Raw genomic sequence first — 13,370 nt, forward strand, 5'->3', positions numbered from 1 at the left:
TTTCTTAAAGGCTTCTACTTCTCGAGAAGAACTTAGCAAGACAATCGAATCAAATGGTTTTGAAAATGTTATAAATAGTCCGACTCGTATTTCAACAGACAGATCGACATTAATTGACGTCTTCATAACCAACATCCACCATTCTAACACTTTATCTTTTGTTGTGAGTGCTCATATAAGTGATCACCTTCCAATATTTCTTTTGATGACCCAGTGTTCACCTTCAACATCCAAACACCGTTTACCACAAATGGTTCGTGATGTCAATGTGCAAAGCCTGAAGTATTTTCGAGAGGCAATATCGCTAATAGATTGGTCAGAACTGATGCGTGCCAGTGATACAGAAACTGCTTATGAATACTTTTGCGCTAGGTTTAAAGATACCTATGATAAATGCTTCAAATACAAAGTAGTTAAACCAGCACGTAAAGCCAAAAAACCATGGATAAATAAAAACTGTATCCGTGAAATTCGTGCCAAAAACCGCCTCTATAAGACGTTTATTGACACCAGGACTGAAAAAGCTTTGCATGAATTTAAGGTACAAAGGAACAAAGCAAATAGTCTTTTGCGTAGAGAGAAGAGACAGTATTTGAATAATTTGTTCAATAATGACGTAATAAAGAAATCTGATGTTATCTGGAAGCGTATTAATGGTTTTCTTGGGCGAGGAGATAAGAACACGACTATAACAGAAATTACCCTACACTCTAAAAACTAAGGGAGTGCCGGGCACTCTCTTTGAGGGAGTAGCTGCTTGTCCCATATTTCACTCTCTTTTCGAGAGTAGATCGACCCTCTTTGAGAGAGAGTAGGTCAACTCCTCCTGACAGAGTTTTGTTACTCCACCGCAAGGGATTGCTAGTACTCTTCCGCAGAGTGATAATACTCTTCCCACAGGGAGTGCTAGTACTCTTCCGCAGAGTGCTAATACTCTCCCCGCAGCGTTAATAGTACACCGCCAGACCGAGTACTTCTACTCCCCCAAACAGAGTGCTTGTACTCCTTCAGAACAGAGTGCTAGTACTCTTCCCAATACCCTCTTAGCCAAGTCCTGGTCACGCATGCAGGCAGGAAATCAGATCAAATTAGGGCCGCTGATATACTGTTCCCTAGGCGGCTCCTCAGAGACACTGGCCCGATTCCAAGCGGCCTTCAGAATAGGCGTGAGCAAAGTTATGCAGGATTTTAAAGTCATTTTTTCCTGGCTATTTGCTGCCTACCGTGAGGCGTGACTGCTCTGAAGCGGCCTATGCGTATGCGTCACGAACGCCACTGAGGAGAAAAAAAAGCGAATTAACATTTAATCTGCAAATATCTTCGCAAATTTCACAATCAGGAGTCACACAATCTAATTAGAATACAATTGTCAAGTGAATCACATACTTATCAAGAATCACAATGCTCTATACATCATGTGAATTCGAACCCGCGTACACTCGCATGTGTACAATTCGAAACACACACCATAACCATTACACCACAGCGCCGCCACGCCCAGTCGTGTTCTTTTAGAGGTTATATATATACCAAACGTATTTGATGAATCGGCTGTGGTGGGTGGGGTTTCTCTGCAGTGTGCTGTGCTGTTGTGTACTATAATACGTGTGCGTTTGCATCATTTCCATTCCTTGCTACGACTAACGAAGGAAGACAACGTAGACGACAACGTGAGAACTATTCACGGCTTGTCGTCACCGCAGGAAAATAACAAATGTGCCGTTCAGCTCATGATCGAGTGCTTCTCCAGTCCATGTTCTCCAAAATACGCGGATACAAAGTATTGCGCCAACCATCCACGTATGTGAATTTAATTCGCGCGTATACTGGTGAGCAACTGCGACGCCAGTACCAGGCATTTCGACGTGCCTCACGCTGCCGTGTAGGCGTTCTTTTCAAGTGCATTAGTTTAGAGTTTGGTTCAGTCCGCTGTGAGCTGTTGTCCTGCATTAGCAGCGGATCGTTAGCGTTTTGAAGCGCATGCATTCCAGCATTTGGAGACTGCTTATGCCGATAGCCGCGTCAAATGCATTGGCACGCATGTTTAAATGACTAATGTGTCCACTTGTTACGCGTGCACTGCTCGTATCCTGTGGCAGTGCTCGTTCTAAAAGCTTCGAAGACCATCTACACTCATGCGTGTGTTCAATTTATATATGCACAGGATGGACTTGCCGGCTAGTTGGTTGAGCATTTTAGAAGAAATAGCGCAACACAAGGACGACGCAAAAACATGCCACACCACGAAGCGCTGGTGTGGTTGATGCTTTTTTTCGTCCTTGTGTTTGCGCTGTTTCTTCCACGATACACGCACACCACAGGTACGCGAAAGTTTAGGAGCATAAGTGGTTAACTCTGTTTTCCCCGTTTTCTCTCAGTGTCAATGGCACAGTGCGTTGCCTGGAATTGTGCACGCTTACCCCCATATGCAGAAATGCATCATAACTTGAAGCCCATGCTTGACTTGATCTAAACGACGCAAGTCGTGAACGCACCAAAAGAAAGGCAGTGAGCGTCTTGGGGGACGTTCGCACCAGGCGTCGTTTATATCAAGTCAAGCATGAGCTTTGTATTAAGATACATTTCTGAATACGGGGGCTAGACATCTGCTTCTTCCAGAAAATGTCGAAGAAACGCCCGCCAAAACCAGGCACATTCGTAAACTTAACTAGGCAATACGAAGCTCCATAGAAAAAAAGAAGAGTGGTATTAAAAGCTTTCAGTATTTTTCTTTACTCCAAAATAGTTGCGCTCTCGTGGCTTCACTGTACAGAGATAGTGCAGCGTTAGCTAGAAAGCATGAATTTCCTAACTCCATGCCAAAATAAGCTTGTAAAATTATTTAGGTGCTAGAATCCAGGGTTTGTAGCGATCCTTGAAAATGCTTTACTTCTAAAATGCCATTTTCAAGGCATTGAAAACCCTTGAATTTTTAGAAGTACTGGAAAGTCTTTAAACTTGTACACTTGGCTAGACTTAGCAGACATTGCCAAGCGCTTTTTTTCCCTTCTGTGACACTCTTTCGCGTGTCACAGAAAATTGTCTCTGGAGGTAATAGAAGGAAAGCGACATCCTTAAAGTTGAAATTACAAAGGAGCTGCAGATACCAGTTTTATGCACATGGAACCGGCGACAAATGTGCTTGGAGGAGCAGAAGCAAGAAGCTCAACAGTTGAGGCATTCGAAGAGAAGCCGTGAAGAGTAAATTGAGAGCGACAGACACAATAAAAAGAAATTAGAAATGACTATTGCTTATTTGATGGTGAAAAAAGCTGAGGCAACAGATGACATCACATACACTGTCAAACCAAACAGTATTCAAAAACTGCAAATGTTGCAGGTCCAAGTAGTTGATTGTGCTATTGCAGAAAAACTTTGAGCGCTTTCTTGAAATGCTTCCTTGTGTGCGTTTAGTGGTGGGCGGTGAAAGGCAAATTAGCAGTCTTTCAAATGTTTGAAATCACTGAAATGCGATTTGTTGTTTTCTTTTGTTTGCATTAAAGTTAACGGTGTTCTTGAACAAGTTATTGCCTGTCCAAACTACTACACACATTGCACGAGGTCCTTGAAGTTACTGTGTCGGGGCCTCGAAAGTCCTTGAAAACCATTGAATTTTTTTCTTCAATATTGCTACGAACCCAGTAGAACAACTGTCATGGAGTAAAAACCTTGGCTGAACAGGGGCTTATACGCAGAGCACAGGAAGACTAGAAATGCAGTAGTAGGCATGGAGGGCCCTGAAATAAATGTGCATCTGCTCGTCTGCCTTATGTTTCTGCATTGACTGTCACGTTTTCAATAGAAGTGCACTTCCCGTTCTACTCCAATAAACGCAACATTACCAACTCCAGTGTGGGGCAGTCCTTCAGTCAGTGCAGAACTTTTTCTGTACATCCGAGTCAGCTCTGTCATTTTTCCAGCATTGTAGTACAAGATTTGTTAAACTGGTTTAGCAGAATATGAGCAGTACACTCTTAAATTAGCTGTTTATTTGTATGCACAAGTTCAGGTCCTCAGTTTGGTTGCATGACAAATTGCCATACCTCAATAGATACAAGAAACAATTTTATTACAGTTTAATAAAATCCAAACAGTAATAATCACAACAATATAATGACATACATTTCTTTTGGTACGTATACAGCCCATGTCTTGGCAGTATATACATTCAACTATACACCGCAAGTACTGTGTCCTGACCACTATTATTCACATGTGTAAAACCATCACAGCAATTCAACAAATATCACAGTAATTAGTGACATACACTTTGTAACTGCTTTACATGAGCATAATGTATACAAATGGTCCCTGTGTACCTACACATGACTAGTGCCACCCGAGTACTATTACTCACAGGTGTAAAACCAACAAAGCAGTTCTTTAAAAATATCACAGCGCTTAGTGACGTACATGCTGTAACTCCCTTGTAGAAACTTAATACAAACACGTGAGGACACAGAAAGCTAGCAGTGGGCATACATGGGAATACCACCGCCTCAATACTAATTCACAAGTGTAAAACCAACCAAGCAGTTCTTTAAAGAATATCACAATGCTTAGTGACATACATCTTCTAACTCGCCTATATAAGCTTTATACAAACATGAGAACATACACAAAGCTAGCGGTGCACCCGCATAGAAGTGCGGGCATCTGAACACGATTATTTGCAAGTGTAAGCTCAACAGAACAGTTCGTTATAGTGACGCACATTTTGTAACTGCCTTATACAAGCTTAGTGCAAGCACAAGAATGCAGAAAAATATAAATTAAAAACTTGCTCTATGCATACACAAACAGATCAACACAAATGGTAAACACCGCTTTGAAGACAAATGTGACTGTGGCAAAGCGCAGTGCTGTGCCGGTTGAAATTGCCACCCACAAAAGTATTGAGCAATGCTTAAACCACCGGCAATAAAGTGCTGAAAGACTGCGTCTCTAACGTAACTATTTTAATTCAAATTTCTTGAATATAGGGCTCGCTTGCAGATAAGGCATCTGATCCAACTGACCTGATTTTACACCTGCTACATGCATACAATGCACTCAGATATAACTGGTAATAATAATTATAAAAGGCATTTAAAAACTTGATAGTATGATGAAGATGCATGACTAGAAAAGTTCTGTCCCCCTCGTAAAAAGGTGTAAGTACGACACATGTTCTCTTTTTCCTCAATTTTTGCATTAATGGACAGCCGGGAACCTCGAACCGACACAAAAAAAAAGATACTGCTATGTTAATAGTGTTATGAATAATTTTTTGTGAAAGCTTTTTTACAGACAAGTTGCAGTCTCGTTTCTGGAGGTTGAGCTGTATCTTGCAAAATAACTTGAAAAGTGGTCACATGGGAGCATGACACTATATCATAATGTTAGTTTCAGTTGACTCTCTTTCCCTACAAGTCGCTGCTCACTGTGGCCAGTGATGCAACAGCAGTGTCTGTGTGATTTTCATCACACTTCTGTCCTATGCCATTCTTACCAGAGTTGGCGGCACATAGATACCCAAATTTCGATAGTGTTGCTTTCTCAGGTGGTTGCTTTTGATTTGCTCAATATCAGTTGGCACTTCAGCTGCATCAAACTTCTTTTTTACCTCTTCAACAACAACATCAACAACAATCTTATGACACCTGTGTTGTCCTTCTAGTTGCCTACAAAGACCAGTCAATCTAGCAACAACACTGACAGTCTCTACTATCTTGTAATGGGGGAGAGGTGTGTCCCACCATGTGTTCCACATTGTTGTCACTATGTGGGCTGGCTGGGGAGGCAACAACTGTAATATGTTTGCATTTGCATATATTAAAGTGATGCTTGTACTGTGTTATAACACCTAACTTAGTCTTGCACTTGCTGCACAATAACACTGGCTCACAGTCGTGGTGAAAAGCTTTTGTATGTTGAGCAAATGAGTTGTATCCACTACAAAAAAAGTCAGTGATAGCACACATGTTGCTCTACCAGGCCTGGTGTGGTTCCTTCTGACACTGCTGCTGATGCTGACGCGCTGCTGCTTGCCTCGTACACTGTTGCAGCTGCCGTAGACATGGCAGTCTCTGTATCTATTGCTGCCGTGTCATCTGTCATGGTAACTTCCAAGTGGTATCGGGCTCACTTCTGCAACAGAGATGTTGTTTGCCCCTTGAGGGCTCTCATGATCAGGGCCAATAATTTCGTAGGCATTGTCTCCTGCATCGAAGAACCAATAAGAACAGCATGAATTAATAAACATAGCTCTAAAAAGTACGGACATCAAGACTTAACCACAAGCTTTGCACATAAGTGACCGGGCTTATTGAATAATACTTGCAGGAGGAGTTACACAATTGTTTGTGTATATTACAGTAAAGCTTCATCAGAAGATATTCAAGAGGCACGGGAAACATGTCTCTCGAAACCAAAAATTTTGAGACACTGAGGAGCTAGACTAGATCACTTTATTATGCATCATCACTAAAGTATGTTTTGATATATCTGAAGGAATAAATGCTCAGGGTGGCTTAAAGGGCCCCTAAACCACTTCTCGACATTTTTTGAACATTTCAAGTAAACAAGCGTATCGGAATCAGAATGCCGTCACGATCGACGAAGCCAAATGCCAGAGTGCGTAGCACTGCCGGAGCACCACAATATGAAGAAAATGACCCCGCGCGCCTCTCTGGACCTATCCTGCACCCCCCTGTTTGTCCTGACGTCACCAGGCTGTCTCTGATGATGTCACCAGTTTCCGGTGCTGTCGATTGGTCGAACGAAAGTGTACGACTGTCGGCAAGGCCTGCAAGCAAATACACACACTCCTTCCTCGTCGCATTGCGCGCGATGCCATTGTGGGCAGCCAATGGGGGCAAAGAACAGAAACGCCAACAGAAGGGTCTCCCTATGAGGCTCTTCAACACGAGTCACCATACAGTTCCGTTGTATTAGCGCCACCCCTCGCAGGACGACGGGCCAGCGCGGCAGCAACAGAGCTCGTTGGTGTTGGCCTGTCCCGTAACATTTGGAGGTGTACTAGGCAAGGAAAAGACGATACTGTCCATATGGCGTGTACCAGATGAAAGAGTAAAATGAGTGGGGACTACTTTTCGATAATCAAACACACGTAGCTCCACTATTACTGCACCGTTTCGAAAATTCTCGTGGCTACCTGTTCATTGCCTTATTGTGTAGAACTGCAACACCGCAACTAAATTTCAACCTCGGTGGTTTAGGGGCCCTTTAAGGAAGACATTCACAGCTTTTCAGTGACTGTAGATTGTGTTAGCTTCCTTCCCAACTTCTGGAATTTAAACACTTCACTTTGCAAGCCTTGTTGCTCGCAGTACCTTTGAGGTGCTCTTAGACGCTCGTCAGCTTCAACTGCCGACACTTTCTGCCCTGCACTGTCCTCGTTGCCCTCCTTTTCTGGTTCATGCTAAAAGAGACATGCGCGATTGACTTGTGTAAGGATTGCGTGATCTTTACGCACTTCGGAGCACACAAGGTGCACAAAGTGAATGTGTCTGGGTTGTGTCCCTTCGAAGTAGTGAATACTTAAAAAGTCATCCTTAGTAACAAAGGTGTCTCTTGTATACAGTATTGTTAACGTGGCAATCAGAAAACCAACCAAACCATTTTCAGATGTCTCTTACAACCAAGTGCATCTTGTAATGAGATTCTACTGTACTGAATATTTTTCAACTATGGATCATCTGCATGTACATATAGTCACAAAGACATGTTGTGTGGAATGGCGAATCGGGAAACAGTTCGTACTCTTACTTTTTGTCCCTAACATAAGCAGCTGATAACAATATGATAAAAACGCAGGCAATGAGGCTAGAATGGAACATAATCCTTCAGCTCTAAACAGTTTTTTGGGCCCACATCATTCCCTCTTATGACATAAGGAAACAACTTGATTGCAGTAATGGCTGCATGTGATCTGAGTTGATTGAAACAAACTATACGTAAGGTTGTCCTGTATGTAATTTTATCAGAGTGCTTTTTAGATGTCTTGCTGGTGATCCTGGCTGCGCGATGCTTCTCATGCTTTTTGGCACGATTCCTTTGTTTCCACTCCACTTTTTTTTCAGATTTTCTCCCTTTTCCCTTCCCCCTTGTGTAAAATAGCACACTTGAAGTATCAAATCTGTTGAACTAATGTGTGTATCAAACCATGTGTGCTTCTCTGTGGTCTGTGTTGTATTTTTGCGCTGCACAATTCAATTCAAGATGAAAGATGGAACGTCCCTGCCTTTAGTTTAATTGTGTGTGTGTGTGTGTGTGTGTGTGTATATGTCTCTCTCATGTTTTGAAATATATGTACATTCAGGAGTGCCTGCATGCCCTTCTCTCCTGCTCCAGTGATGAAAAGGAGAGCCTGTTTATGTACCATAGTAAAAAATTCAAAGGTTTTCGCTGTGCCCATTACATCCCTTATCATATGGATCTGTCACAATACAGAGTAGCAGTGGTCCATAATACTAGGCCATCCCAACATAATTATAAATTAACACATACCGACATGCTGCGAAACAGCTGTTGCAAAGCCGCTGGTGAAGGCGATTTCCGCAGCACTGCAGTGGTACAGCCGAGTTCCACCTGTATAGTGACAAATCCATATGCGTGTTAGCAACTCAGTAGTTGCTGATGGTTTCATAAGCTTTACACTACACAATAAAGTAATCTAGACAACTTTGTTGGAACAAATGCACATAATTAGGACACCACTTAAACACTAATACGATTAATTGCCCCCAATCTCTCACTCACTAAGGGATAATACTACTGAAACATCGGTGGAGAGCTCAGATTAACACAGCCCATAAAGGACAAGCGTTCTTTGAGGAAAACAGCTATAACAGCGGTTAGTTTTCGTGGTCATTTTATGTGGTAGCTTTGATTTAAATGTCATGCAGTACTATAACATACGAAGTGCTGCATTTCTAGCAGCAGAAGGCGTCGTCAGGCTCATGGTACAACAGATTTTTGCACTGTTTGTCAGTGAGCCGACACATACAAAAAAACCGAATTCACACATACGTATACAGTGTCAAGTGCACTTCTTCTGAAAACGCAGCCACCAGTTCCAATGTTGCTGAAAGGAAAGGTTATATAAAGTGCGAGACTGCATGGAACTGCCACTTATGACTGTAAATGTATGGTCTGCTGATTGCAGAGGTAGTCACATGCTATTTCTAGTCTCTTTTAGAAGCATTACTAAAGAATAAATTAAAATCTATTCATAAGTCACGAATTTCATGCATCCACAGTTTGGCTAAATAACCTGTGAGAAAAAGACATGTTTACCTGGAATAGCAACCTTTTTTCCTGCTGCAAAACTTTCCTTCGAATTAATGAAATAACTTTACAGCGTCATAATGCGTTTCTCACAACTACTTGCCGGCAGTGGCGAGTTAGTGTTTATATCCGACTCATTGGGCAACAATACTGCCAAACACAAATGCTTCACGAACACGAGAACACGTCCCTCGCAGAAAATAGCAACCATGTATGCCTCTGTGAGACATGATTGCACCTTTGTGGTCAAAATGTACATTAGAACGACATCACCATCTCATTAAAAAAGAAAGCCTCCGTACAAGGCAGCCGCCAACTGCATAATGTGAAATTGCAACTGATGTCCACTTACTGGTGGCCTGTGTTTGAGTCACTTTTGGCAGTTGACTGGGTGCTGAGAAATGCACGTCCTGGGTTGTCCCTGCAAAACATACAGGGTTATGTCAAATGTTGAAAATATATATATGCCGGCATTTCACCAGTCGCAAAACAAACGAGTAAACTAATAAACAACTGTAATGTAAACGGAGTACACATCATAAGATAGGCTGTCAACTGTTAATGCATTACGCAAAAAACCTAATGCATAGGAAAGACTGTATGTATACACACGAAGCTGACACACAATTTAATTCGCTCTAGGTTTTTCCGTGCAGTATATTCAAATTATTATGTCTCGTGGTTAGAGCAAAATTAGTGTAAATTACGAACTAAATTATCTACCCTGGAAACTTTTCTTCAATATGCACCTGTGCGCGCTTCGAACGAGTAGCGTTGTAAAATGTACGTACATGGCATTTAACATAGTTGCTGAACACGGATTTCCTTTGCCCTGTGTCGTGTACAGTGAGCTACATATATCTGCCCCCCCCCCCCCCCTTTTTTGTACTAGCCATACTGCGTGCCACTGCACCTATACGCACGTCAATAAACCTCACGACACAGAAATAAAAAAAGCGCCAATCACCCATGCCTGCATGTTGTAGTGGGCCTAACCTAACCAAGCATGGGCTATTGCTTTTTATAGTAAACACAGGCACCGTGCTCATTGCAAGTATGTATCATGTCGCTAAGCAAATATGCAATTTCATTGTACCACTATTTTTTTATCACATGGATATATCTGTTGAGAGGCAAGACAAAAAGCAGTCACTTCTCAGAACTAATCAGCTTTCTTAAAACACATTTTTAACTTTTCAATGACACTTGCTGCTATGTTTGTCTCCAGAGAGCATACTTGATTTGACTTTCCAATCAGAGACATTACATAAATATACCATGCTAAGATGACCGCCTGGAGCACGTGAGAATTTTCATCTTCGTGTAACATACTGTATCTTGATTTTGTTGACATTTGGTCAAATGGTACACCCAATATACCCACATACTAGTTTTCTTGTCCAAATAACATGCCAATGTCTTTTGATTTTTTGGCATTGGCTCCTCTGCACTACGTGAAGTCGCGCTGCACTGGCTCTTTCACATCCTCGTGTCCTTGCAGCTGCCTTCTTGAGTTATATAAAGCGGGTGCCTGAAAAATATCGTATGCAAAAGTCAACACAAGGGCATAGTGCAAAACAACATCAAGACAGTCAAGGCCATGGCAATAAAAAAGTCTTAGCTCTTAGTTTCCTAGTGAAATGCATGCAAAACATCCAAATGACTGCAACAGTCAACTGCTAAACTAACTTCAATTTTTAGATTTAAGCAAAAAAACAAATAAACCACAGTTCATCCTTGTTTTTCATGAATGTTAGAATACTCCTGCTAATGAATAGAATATTGGTCATTTTACGACGTCATAGGTCTGTCATGAGTCTGGTGTATTGCAAACACCACTTGTGACACATCCTAAGCACGTGCCCAGTGTGCCCCCCCCCCCCCCCCCGCACCATCCCTGGTTGTGCCACTGCTGAAGCCATAATTTGAGGATTATAGCTGCAAACATGATGCTCAGTAGGGATGAAAATATTGTCCTTCAGCTCAATGGGTATATGGATGTGCCTATAAAAAAGGGCAACAAGGCTTGTTATGGCAAGCTTACCCACATTTCAATACTAACAAGTTCACTGCGGCCTGCATCTAAGCTTACTAAAAGGCATGAACTTATTTTCATGCATGAGGTGCGCAGTGGAGTTCATTTTTGATAGACCCGACTACTGCAGTTTGAAATCTAGCATTTTAGATTCTTGTAGGCATGTAAAAGTTGCAGTTAAACCGCAGTTATTAGTTTATTACACCAACCTATTGTTCTGTGTACGACAGACTGGTAACACGGAATTAAAGCAACATTTTATTTTGATATTTTATTTCTCTACCAAAAATATTCAAGCGATAAACACATCTTGATCTGCCATGCTATAGCAAAATGCACACATTACGCTTGTAACCCCCAGAGGAAGGCTGATTTAGCTGTTCATATGACATAACTCTGACACACCAACTCATATTAGCAAATGCACAGGCATGTCCAAAACAATAAGCGTATGCAAAGCGCCCCTGCAATTGTAATTCCACACAGCAGCCGTTATATTCGATGCCGATGCGTAACTAGCTGCTCGACAATTCACCGAGTTCGTAGACATAAGCATCCTTTCAGTTTCGCACCGTGCACGAAAACTGCAACAGGAGACAAAACCAGACCTATAATCACACCATTTCAACATGAGCAAAAACAGTTCAGTCTTAGGGATAAACACTGTGAGAGCGATTTAGTGCGCGACGGCGACGAGCGACAAAACGGGCCGTCGCTTGAACAGATGGCTCGGTTCTGGAAATCTAGAAATCGTCGCTCGTCGCCCAGAAGTGCTATGAGCGACTTGCCAATAGCGCGAAGCCAGCACTGGATGTACATACATCGCTCAAATACTACCGATTGTCCCGCGGAACGAGCAAATGATTCAATTTTTATACGTGCAAGGATAAGAACGTACTGCAAGACCTCCGGAAATATTTTATGCTACTTTTTATAGTAAAATACATCAACGTAAATTACTAAAGCACGCGTCACGCGTGACTGCAGCCCTCATGCCGGCAACACCGGGGAGGCGTCGCTCAAAATCGTCGCTCGCACGGAGTACGACTTGCAGGCGACGAGCGAACGCGACAGCCATCTCCGTCGCGTCGCTTGTAGCTGCCGCGCGCAAGATCGCTTATATGGGGTTTATACTTTTTTCAGCATAAAACATGGATTCCTCATGCGTTTTCAGTAAGTTCAAGATAACGCGCCCAACTGACCTCTTGCAGCATGCAGCTGAATGCCTGCGGCAAAGTTTCTAACTAGCACTGGTGCTGCACGTAACTTCAGTGGTCGCAGATTCCCCCTGCGCGAGACACCGTCAAGCGCGCGGTTTATTTATAAAAAAAAAGCATGCTGCCAGCAAAATGACGCCTTCTGTTATGTGATTCCTTAGTTCAACAGCGTTCCGTACACAGTAGACTGCCAAACTGAATAAATTCTAACACACAAAACGCACGCTAATCACGCTCCGCATAGGCTCGGAATCACGGGCTGGTGAACTAACCATTTTAAGCGTCCTCTCGCCTGGCGTCTTATTGAACATACCATAGTTCTGGCAGCGTTTGCGATTTTTAAAGCTCTTACGGACAACGGCAAAGTGATAAAATCACATGCAGTTATCGCGACGACTGGCTTTTTCGATTGACATCGAGAGACAGCCCGTAGGCCTAGTCCTTTGTCAATCGCGTCGGCTAAGCGCAGCGACGACTTCCTGGCGATAGCATGACATATACGGACAATGTGCACCTAAGTTAGAATTCACTTACCGTGGAGGATTTGCTGTTATATCCAAGGCATGACGAACGACTGTCTGGTTTTCGTGGCGACGCGAGATGGCTGACATACGATCTCCCTTGGCTGGCCTTTGCTGCTGCTGTGCTGCTCGCTGGACAGATCTTCTTTCTCCGGTGCTGTGTTGTTCCGCGATCTTGAGCGCGCGCGCGCGCGGTGGAGCCACTCCGAGTGAAAAAGTAGAGCGCTCGCTACGCGTTCCTTTGAACTGCGGCGGCCTGTTCTCTTAGAAGCAAAACGATGTGTTCTTTGCTCAGCGTGCATGAAT

At 42.8% G+C, this 13,370-nt stretch overlaps 1 long non-coding RNA gene across 1 annotated transcript; it reads right to left on the bottom strand.

The window, feature by feature from the left end:
* Window positions 1-5,831: 5,831 nt before the first annotated feature.
* On the bottom strand, window positions 5,832-13,163 carry LOC129382036 (uncharacterized). The gene is made up of 4 exons (XR_008610118.2): window positions 13,078-13,163; window positions 9,644-10,822; window positions 8,512-8,592; window positions 5,832-6,201 (listed from the first exon to the last, which is right to left on the bottom strand). It is a non-coding gene; the product is annotated as an uncharacterized lncRNA (long non-coding RNA).
* Window positions 13,164-13,370: the final 207 nt, after the last annotated feature.

The sequence above is a fragment of the Dermacentor andersoni genome, chromosome 10, assembly GCF_023375885.2.
Source record: "Dermacentor andersoni chromosome 10, qqDerAnde1_hic_scaffold, whole genome shotgun sequence".
Classification (NCBI taxonomy): domain Eukaryota; kingdom Metazoa; phylum Arthropoda; class Arachnida; order Ixodida; family Ixodidae; genus Dermacentor; species Dermacentor andersoni.